The sequence below is a fragment of the Crocuta crocuta genome, unplaced genomic scaffold (genome assembly GCF_008692635.1).
Source record: "Crocuta crocuta isolate KB4526 unplaced genomic scaffold, BGI_CrCroc_1.0 scaffold32, whole genome shotgun sequence".
In the NCBI taxonomy this organism is placed as follows: Eukaryota; Metazoa; Chordata; class Mammalia; order Carnivora; family Hyaenidae; genus Crocuta; species Crocuta crocuta.
The window spans coordinates 7,282,111-7,291,380 of record NW_027529424.1 but is presented as its reverse complement, the minus strand read 5'-3'; positions in this window follow the sequence as shown (position 1 = coordinate 7,291,380).

The window sequence follows — 9,270 nt, the reverse complement described above, 5'->3', positions numbered from 1 at the left end:
ATGACAAGCAAGAGTGGAGAATATGGCATAAACTCGGTTGATAAAGCAGCAGCAGGGCCGGGGAAGACTGACTCCAGTTTTGGAAGAAGTTCTACGGTGGGTCAAATGCTATCAAACAGGATCACCTGCAACAGAGGAATCACTCATGAAAAGAAGAGTCAGTGGATGTGGCTAACTTCATTGTTCTCTTATTTTAAGGAATTGCCACACCCCAGCCTTCATCAACGGCCACCCTGATCCGTCAGCAGGCATCACCACTGAGGCAGCAAAAGGATTACAACTCGCCGAAAGCTCAAATAATGGGTAGCCCTTTTTGGCAATAAAGTACTCTTTAATAAAGGTATGTACATTGCTTTTCAGACATAACGCTGTCGCACACTTAATAGACTCCCGTGTAGTACGAACGTAACGTTTCTAGGCACTGGGAGACCAAAAATTTTATTGTGATATTTGTTTTACTGTGGTGGCCTGAACCCAAACCCAGAATATGTCTGAGGGACACCTGTGTGATGTAGGAAATTACAACTACCCTAGCATCGACAAGGCTCCAAACAGAGGAGCAGGCATGGAAAAGTTGTCATCTTAGAAGGAAAGTGTTGGTATTTTAGGTCATCATGTTAAAGTTTGGCAACTATCCTTTTTCTTGTTGAAATATTGCTAAGAGGTTTAAAAATACCCAATCAAGTCACCTTTTCAGGTATTTTAACCGGAAATACCAGTTTTTAAGGAAAAAAAAATCACTGTCTTCTTTCTCATCCCTGCCCCCTGAGACGCCTTACTCAGGGTTCTTCATATTTTTTTGCAAAGCCCCCCAAAAAAGAGTTGGACAAACTATATATTCCCACACCTGTTTTTAAGTGAGTATTCAAAATTTCACCCTGTAAGTTTTACATGGTTGCAGAGAATATAATTTCTGGTCTATTGTAAAATTTGAATTTTAAAAAAAGCTATTACATTACTTGAGAAAAACCAAAACTGAAGTTCAAGTTCAGTCAGTTTGGCATGTACCCTTAGGGGAAAATCCAGGCTCATTGTGTCATTGTGTTCCACTTGTTACCTGGTTCCCTATTCCACTTAGACCCTGGCCTGGTTATTGTTCAAATTTTTGCCAGCTCATTGATGCTTTTAAGGAGATTACATTTCTTTTTACCCAAAATTTTAGCTGTTTTCAACAGGAATGTCATTTTATGAGTCCAAACACTGGATTTCCAGAGCGTGCACCATTTTGTTTTTGAAGAGTGGCAAACATAACCTTTATTCTAGTATTTTAAAAACAGTTTTTAGTATAGCTATCATCATTTATACCTACCTACATATATATTTCTTCTTTATGCAGGGTATAGTGAAATGTGATTACATAACACGTGAACATGTCCTGAAAACAGATGAAGAATTCAGTTCGGCTCTTTGAGTCCCAGTGAGCAGAGCGCTGTACTGGGTTGACTGTGAGAAGCTGGGAAGAGATTAATGGCATAATCCCACCTCCCAGAAGCTCTTAATCTGGTATTGGAGATAAGCATTAATTTTTATGCCANTATTATATATATATAAATATGTAGTGAGATTATGAAAGAGGGACAGATTGGGTGGAGGGTAGGAGAGAGGGCATTTTGGAGAGAAAGCATAGTTATCATAGTTAACTGTTTGAACAAAGGCATGGAGATGGGAAAATGAAGCGTGTTTGGCAGATACAGAGTCGGCCAGAGTGGATGGGTCAAAATGTGGACGTGTGTGCACGCGTGCACATAGCATGTGAGCCTGTGGGCAGTGTGGTGCTGGTGCAGGGGTGGGNTGGGCTTTTGTGATAAAATGGGCTAGAAAGGCAGGGTATTCATCAGGGTTCTCCAGAGAAATGGAGCCAATAGGCAGAGAGGGAGACAGAGAGTCTGAAGTTCCAGGCTCTGAGCTGGAGCCCAACACAGGGCTCGATCTCACAAACCGCGAGATCATGACCTGAGCCGAAGTCGGATGCTTAACCGACTGAGCCACCCAGGCGCTCTGATAACTGGTAAGTGTCTAAAAGATGGATTGGAGGACAGAGAAAAATACTGTGAACACAAAATAGTATGATCTTGCCCTAGGGAAAGGATGGAATGGAGTCTATTTCCTATTAGTTTTGTGACTGCAGGTGGGTTGCTTAATCTCTCTGAAGCTTGGTTCTCTCATCTTCAGAATGAGAACAAAAATTAGGGTCCTCTTTACAGCGTTGACAGTGTTGCAATAATGCATGTGCACTGCCTTTTCCAGAGCACCAGTAGACGGCCATCAGGGGTTGGGACTCTGGGAACCAGCCCTCAGGATGACCCCTGCGGTCCCCGCCACCTGGCATGCGCGCTCTTGTCCAATTCCCCCTCCGCGGTCCCGGGACCAGTCTGTGTGTTTGGTGGAAGCAATGTCACTTCTGAGACGAGGTCATGAGAGACCGCAGCTTCTGCCTTGGGCTCGTTTACACTCACTGGCCCTCTGTGTCCCCTGGGTCCCTGGATCACTGTCATGAGGGCAAGCAGGTGGCCACCTTGTCAGCAGCCCTATCAGAGACCTTTGTGGTGAGGAACTGAGGGCCAGGGGGCCCGATGGCATCACTGGCCGACAGCCTGGGGGCAGCTTGGTGAGTGAGCCGGCTACTCACTGTGTGCCAGTCAGTAACTACTGAACACCTAGGCACTCAGCATGCGCCCGCGATTTTGGAACTCGGGAGATGTGAGGCAGGGGCAGGTGTTGGTGCTTTCTTCTCTCCGGGGAAGACTGGTACGTCCTGGGGGACACAGGGAGTGAGACGGCGTGGGGCTTAAGAGACGAGAGAGGGAAGGAGAGTTAGGGAGGCGATGTTCTCTAATGACCTGGAGAACATGTGAGCGACATGCGTAAGCAAAGTCGGAGGAAGGGAAGCCGCACCCTTCACGACTGGTGAAGGGACGAGGTGGCCCTTTGCGGTGCCCTCCTGCCCCATGACGTGGGCACACGCCTCACCTGGATGACCGTCTAGGGCTTCCGCTGGTCTGCTCTTATCCTTTACTTGAACCTCTGTGCGCTCCACCTCTGGACATCTTCAGGCCTACGGGCACATGACTTGGCAAGCTGACTGCGCCTTTGTGTGAAGGAGAAGACACCTCTTCTCTCACATGGATCCAAGCCAGTGCCAGGGCTCAGGGCTTGGCAGGCACGACATGACCTGGATATCAGCCCGCGCCGTCCCCTGGGTCAGCTGTCTTGTGCAATGTACAAATCACCCAGCTGTGCTGGCGCTAGCAATTACCTGAACCCTTCTGGAAAAAGCTGCTTAAATATTTATGGGAATTGGGTTCAGGGAAGGCAGGAGAGCGGGAGGGTTTTAGAATCCGTCAGTGGGGGGTAATTCTGCTTCCTGGAGTGGGGGCTTGTTACCAAGCTGGGTGGTGGGGAATTTCCAGACAGGACATTGCCCACTTGGGATGCTGATTCCCTTACCTGCCCCTCCCCTGGGGTGTGTGTGTGTGTGTGTGTGTGTGTGTGTGTGTGTGAGCTCTGCGCTTCCGAGAGACCTGCCTCCCTGGGTACAAACATTCAGTAACACACTATTCACTTGATGCTACACATTTCCATGAACAAATTTCATTTGTTGTTTCTTTTAACCAAAAAACCCAACTTTCTTATCTTTCTTCTCCTACAAATCCCTCAGTTTCATATAATGCTTAGACTAAAGAGCTTTTAATGCCCCCATGGTTTAAAACCCAACCAACCAACCCATAAACATGGGGGCCAAAGATCATCATAAGATGACCCTGAGTCACTCAAAGGTCAAGTGTCTGGTTCGAGGTCACATAACTTTCGGTGGCTGCAGTGTGACTGTAATCCGAGACTCCTGCCTCGCGAGGACCACGGCCAGTCACGTGCCATGCCTCCTGGCAAAGATGGACAGGTAAACAGACAGTTCTCATATAAGGTCCTATCACAGAGACGTTTTCTACCATGTCTTGACCAGTGGAAAAATATGATGAGTCCAAAAGTCTTCTTTCAAAGGATACGATTCTTACACATTTGTAATCATCTGGCTGCTAATACCTAGAATGCACCCAGCTGCTGTGGGTCAGATGAGCAAGAGAGGAAAAGAATTCATGCAGATTTTGCTTTGCAGTGAGTGGCAACAGAAAAAAAAAAAAATAAATAGCAGTAAAAAGCTTGGGACTCAAACCCTATTTTGAGAGTCATCTGAATTCATCTACAGATAAGGGATTTGAACCAGTCTGTAAAAAGGGACCGAGTGAGGCCAAGCGAGACTCATGGCCTTACCCGGATCGGGAGCACCGGCAAACTCTGAGTCCATGGGAGAATTTTGCAGGAAAATGTAAAGCTGTGGCCCAAGGACAGGATTCAGTGTAATAATACTAAGAATTGTAGAGGGGTAAACAGCAAAACATCACCCGGGCAGGATGGACGGGTTTTGTGTGGTGCACACATCAGCCGTGGTAATATTTACAAGCCAGGAAAGATGGGTGATGGGAAACCTAACAAAATCCCGAACGAACGGCAACTTCATGCTGTCATGTGGATTTGATGCAGCGTGAAAAATGGAGAGGTGTGGCAGCTCCTACTGAGATAGTGTAGGGCACGTGGGCAGCTGGAAAGCAGGACCGTTTCCCGAGGGAATTAGCAGCTTTCTGGTGCAGTCTCGAGTCTGTGTTCTTTGCTGGGACAGGAGAGGCCAGTGGCCAGGAACTTTCTGGGTCTACCTGGCAGATATACGTCTTTATACTGAGAAAATGCCCTGTCTCGTGCTGATTCGTTACTTGCACGTTAAAATTTGGGAACCATAAGGATACAACTTGGACCTTTAATTTGATTACTTATTTTTAGACTTTTTTTTTTTTAAGTTTATTTCTTTTGAGAGAGAGACGGTGCCACTGCGGGAGGGGCACAGTCAGAAGGGGACAGAGAATCCCAAGCAGGCTCAGCACTGCCAGCGTGGTGCCCGACTCGGGGCTCGAACCCAAGAACCATGAGATCATGACCTGAGCCGGATGCTTAACTGACTGAGCTGCCCAGGCGCCCCTGGGTCACGTTTATAAATTTAGGTAAATTCAGCATTTGGAGATGCTCTTGCCAATGACAAACCTGGAGGGCCCAGGGAACTCTTGATCATGTGTTCCGGCTTTGGGAAGATGCTCCTGGTGCTTCCCAGGTCTGCATTTAATGCTACAATTTTTGTTCCTTCTTTAAAAAGTACATATACACATGATATACAACAATTCTGCAAAATAAGTTTCAAAGAAACCCAAAGGTGTCATTTTTCTCATCAACCATGAAGTGTGGTCGGTCATGAGGTAAGCTCATCTTCCCTTCAGACTTGACTAGAACAGTTCTTTCCCCTCAGCCCCAAGGTCTTTTTCCCAGAAATGGATGCCCTTGGGCAAGCCCCACAGCTGAAGCCCTGGGGGGATTTGTCATCTGCTTTATGTGCCTCTGTCTCAGACTCTCCCTTGCTCTGATGATTCCATCCAGTGAACTGACCGACCAGCCGTCGTGAGTCTGACCTTCGAGGATCTTCACTGGGCTGAGAGTCTACCTCCTTTTGCTCTCCCGGGGTCTTCTCTCTTGATGCATCTATAGCTGGGGGTGTGACAGAAAGCGAATTTTGTACGTCATGTAACCTCCTCCTGACCACTGTTTCTGCAGTTGGGAAATTTCTTGTTCAGATTGAATCTATGTCATTTAATCTTTTTCCTGCTCCTTACTAGATTCGGGACCGAGCAGGTCCACCGTAAAAGCTGTGGAACTGAGTTACGGAGATGATAACTGAAATATAGACATGCTTCCTGTGAGCCCCACTAGGAGATACTTTGAGGAAAACAAGACTAGAACTTGCTTCTTTTTATGATCCCTTGAAAACAAAAAAGACCAAACCACCTTTACCTTACTCTTTTAATATGGCGTCATCCAGACCAGCTGTTCTCAGCACTGGCTAGACATTAGTATAAAAGTATTAATGCTCAGTTCTTATACAGATCAGTGAAATCAGGGCACGGCTTTCTTTATATTTGTCCTTTTTGGAATTTGCTGAGTTTTTTTTTTTTTATATCTTTCATCAGTTTAAGAAAAGTCTCAGCCATGATTTGTTCAAATATTGCTTCTTGCCCATTCTTTCTTCTCCTAGGGTTGCAATTGTACATCTGTTAGGTCATTTGACTATAGTTTACACATCTTTTCTGTTCTTCTTTTTACCCTCGGTGTATTTTATTTGGAATGATTTTGACTTTACCTGTTGCTGAGTTCCCTAACCCTGGCTGCTACTGCTGCTGCTGCTTCTTTTAATATTTATTTATTTACCCATTTATACTTGGTTTTATACTCTTATTTATTTATTTATTTGTTTGTTTGTTTGTTTGTTTATTATTGTTTTTAATGTTTCAAGTTTATACTAACCCTGGCTTCTGACTTGCCAGTCTGACATTAAACCCGCCCAATGCATTCTTACTTTCAGATATTCAAAGTTTTCAGTTTTATTTCCTTTGATTCTGTTTCATAGATTTCAATTCTCTGTTGAAATACTCCATCTTTTAATCATCTGTCCACCTTTCTTTTTCTTTTGCTTAACATATTAAAAATTCTTTTAATGTTTATTTGTTCTTGAGAGAGAGAGAAAGAGAGAGCGTGCGCACACGTGTTTGTGCACACACGAGTGGGGGAGGGGCAAAGAGAGAGGGAGACACAGAATCCAAAGCAAGCTTCAGGTCTGAGCTGTCAGCAAAGAGCCCAACGCGGGGTTCATCAGATCATGACCTGAGCCAAAGTTGGTCACTTAACTGACTGAGCCACCCAAGTGCCCCTGCTTAACATATTAATAACAGTGACTTAAAGACCTCGTGTGTTAATTTCAACATGTAAGTCATCCCTTGGCTTGTGTCAAATGACAGTTTTATTTTCTCTTCTTCTTATGACTTGTAACTTTTCATTTTATGCTGGACATTGTATATAAACAAGAGGAGAGACTAAAGTTTATATTTCTTTGAGTCAGAGAGATTTGCCATTCAATGATTTAATCAGGGATGAGGCTTTAGTCAGGTCCCGTCTATCTCTGGTTTCAAATGTTTACGAGTGGAGAAGACCCTCCTGGGGGTTTTGACTGCCAGCCTAGTAGGTCTCTGCCTCCCCCATTTGCCTGCAGAGTCTACAGGGCAATTGCTCGGCCTTTCGGCGATTTTAAGCTTTGTTCTCTAATTGCTATCCCGAATTTGGCCTATATCTGACAGAGTAGACAGGCTGTGTGTTTGAAGCAGGTGCCCCTCCTTGAGACAGACATTGCTTCCACATACAGACCACAGTGTATTTCAGGACACCATTTATAGAAGGTCCTAACATTCCAAGTGCCCCTTGACTCAGCAAATGAGCCACAGGGGAAAATGGCCTTTGTGTACTCAGGTCTCCTGAGGTTTCCAAATTGTCACTGCAGCTCCAAACAATCTCCAAAAGCTTTGGTGGTTTTTCTCTCTTACGATATTCAGGTCATGCTTGAGCCTCACCTTGCACTTAGAAGTGGCAAACATTCCCAGGGTAGAAAGCAGCCAGGGGCCACCTGCTCATCTTGGAAGGGCTCTCTTGTCTTCAGTTGAGTTCATTTGGTCCTGTATGCTTCTGCACTTTATGGTGTCTTGGATAACATTTACTGCAGTTATTTCATTGGCTTTTAAAAATTGCTTCAGTTAGAACAGTCTGGAACCACAGTTCAATGAAACCGTACTCTCTGATGGGTAAGCCTTGATTTTGGTAGATGGATCTTATAAAAATGGAGGGGGGAAAGTAAGAAATCAATAAAAGAGACTATTATCTGGGGGGTATATTGTTTGAAAGCATAAGCTCTTTTATTGCAATCCTCGCTTCTAAGGAAGGTCATGCTCAGATATATCCTTATTCTCTGTTGCTATTCAGTAATCCAGTGAAAGAGATGCCTTTATTCCACAGGAACTGATTATCGACCTTAAAAGGCTTAAAGGACCTAGAACATACAGCAGGAGAATCATTACTGAAAAGTCCGTTAGTGAGATCTCTGAAAACACAGTCATTCTTAATATGAAAGCTTAAGAATTTTCCTTGAATTGAATACACATTATGTGATCGTTTTTCACACAGTATTTATCCTTTTCCCCTTCTGACCTTTTGCAATCTGTGTCACAGGTATATACAAGTATGAGTAGAATGTGTGTAATTTTTTTCTCATATGATAATTCTGTGGCCCCAGATAATAAGCTGCCTGTGATCACGACAAATTTGAGAGTATGCAGAACAGTGCTAAGCAGACACTTTTTTGATTAATTGTTTGTTTAGTGTTTTCTGAAAATCTGGACAGAGGAAAAAACATATTGGGCTTGCAGATCCTAGAATATGTGTAATGAATTTAGAGCAAAGACAGACACAAACATTATGATAATTCGTCATTCGTGGGAAATAATCGGATAAAAGATGCAGGAGGGTTGCTAATTTTTTTTATATTATGAAAATCGTTTAAAATTGGAGGATCAGGTAGTAGAATCCTTTCCCAGAAGGTAGTTGGATATAGGATAAATGCATATGGGTCCTGAATTCGTTCTGGAAGGCAGTGGTTATTAACTGATTCATCCTACAAAAATGCTTCTCTCTCTACCATCCTTATTTTTTCATTTAATCAAGTTATATAAAGAAGAGCTAAAAGCAGAGCTTCAGAAAGGAGAGAATGGACTTTAGCATGATTTCCTTGACCTTTGAATCAAAATCAATCCAATACCACGCCAACACGAAGAAAAGATCATGAACAGAACTTGAGGTTTGGAAAGACTAAGAACTCCTAGATTAAAGTCCTCTTGAGTCATTTACATTTAAAGATATACATTTATTACACAAAATAGGTTTAATATTTTTGATCATTCAGATTTACATCGGTCTGAAGAGAATAATCTCTCATAGGATCTTAACCCTGGGCAGCGGATCATTTCTGTGTTGAGGTCACACTACTTGTCATTCTCACGGGGATAAAAGGATGCCACTTGTATCTGTGGGTGAGTGCATGGGCATGAAGGTATGTCAAAAGACCTGCTACTATTTGAAGACTATCTGTTGACTTGCGATTTACTGGGGGAATCCATCCCCTTTGATCGTTGGAGCACAGAAGGAAGCTTTCTGTGAAACAAGTGTGTATATTTCCTTGACTCTCACGTGCTCTGTATAACACTAAGTAGTTATCTAGTGTAGACAGAACAAACTTACACGTGTACAGATCTGTAGGTTGTGGATCATTTGCGCAGATGTACATTATTCATAAAT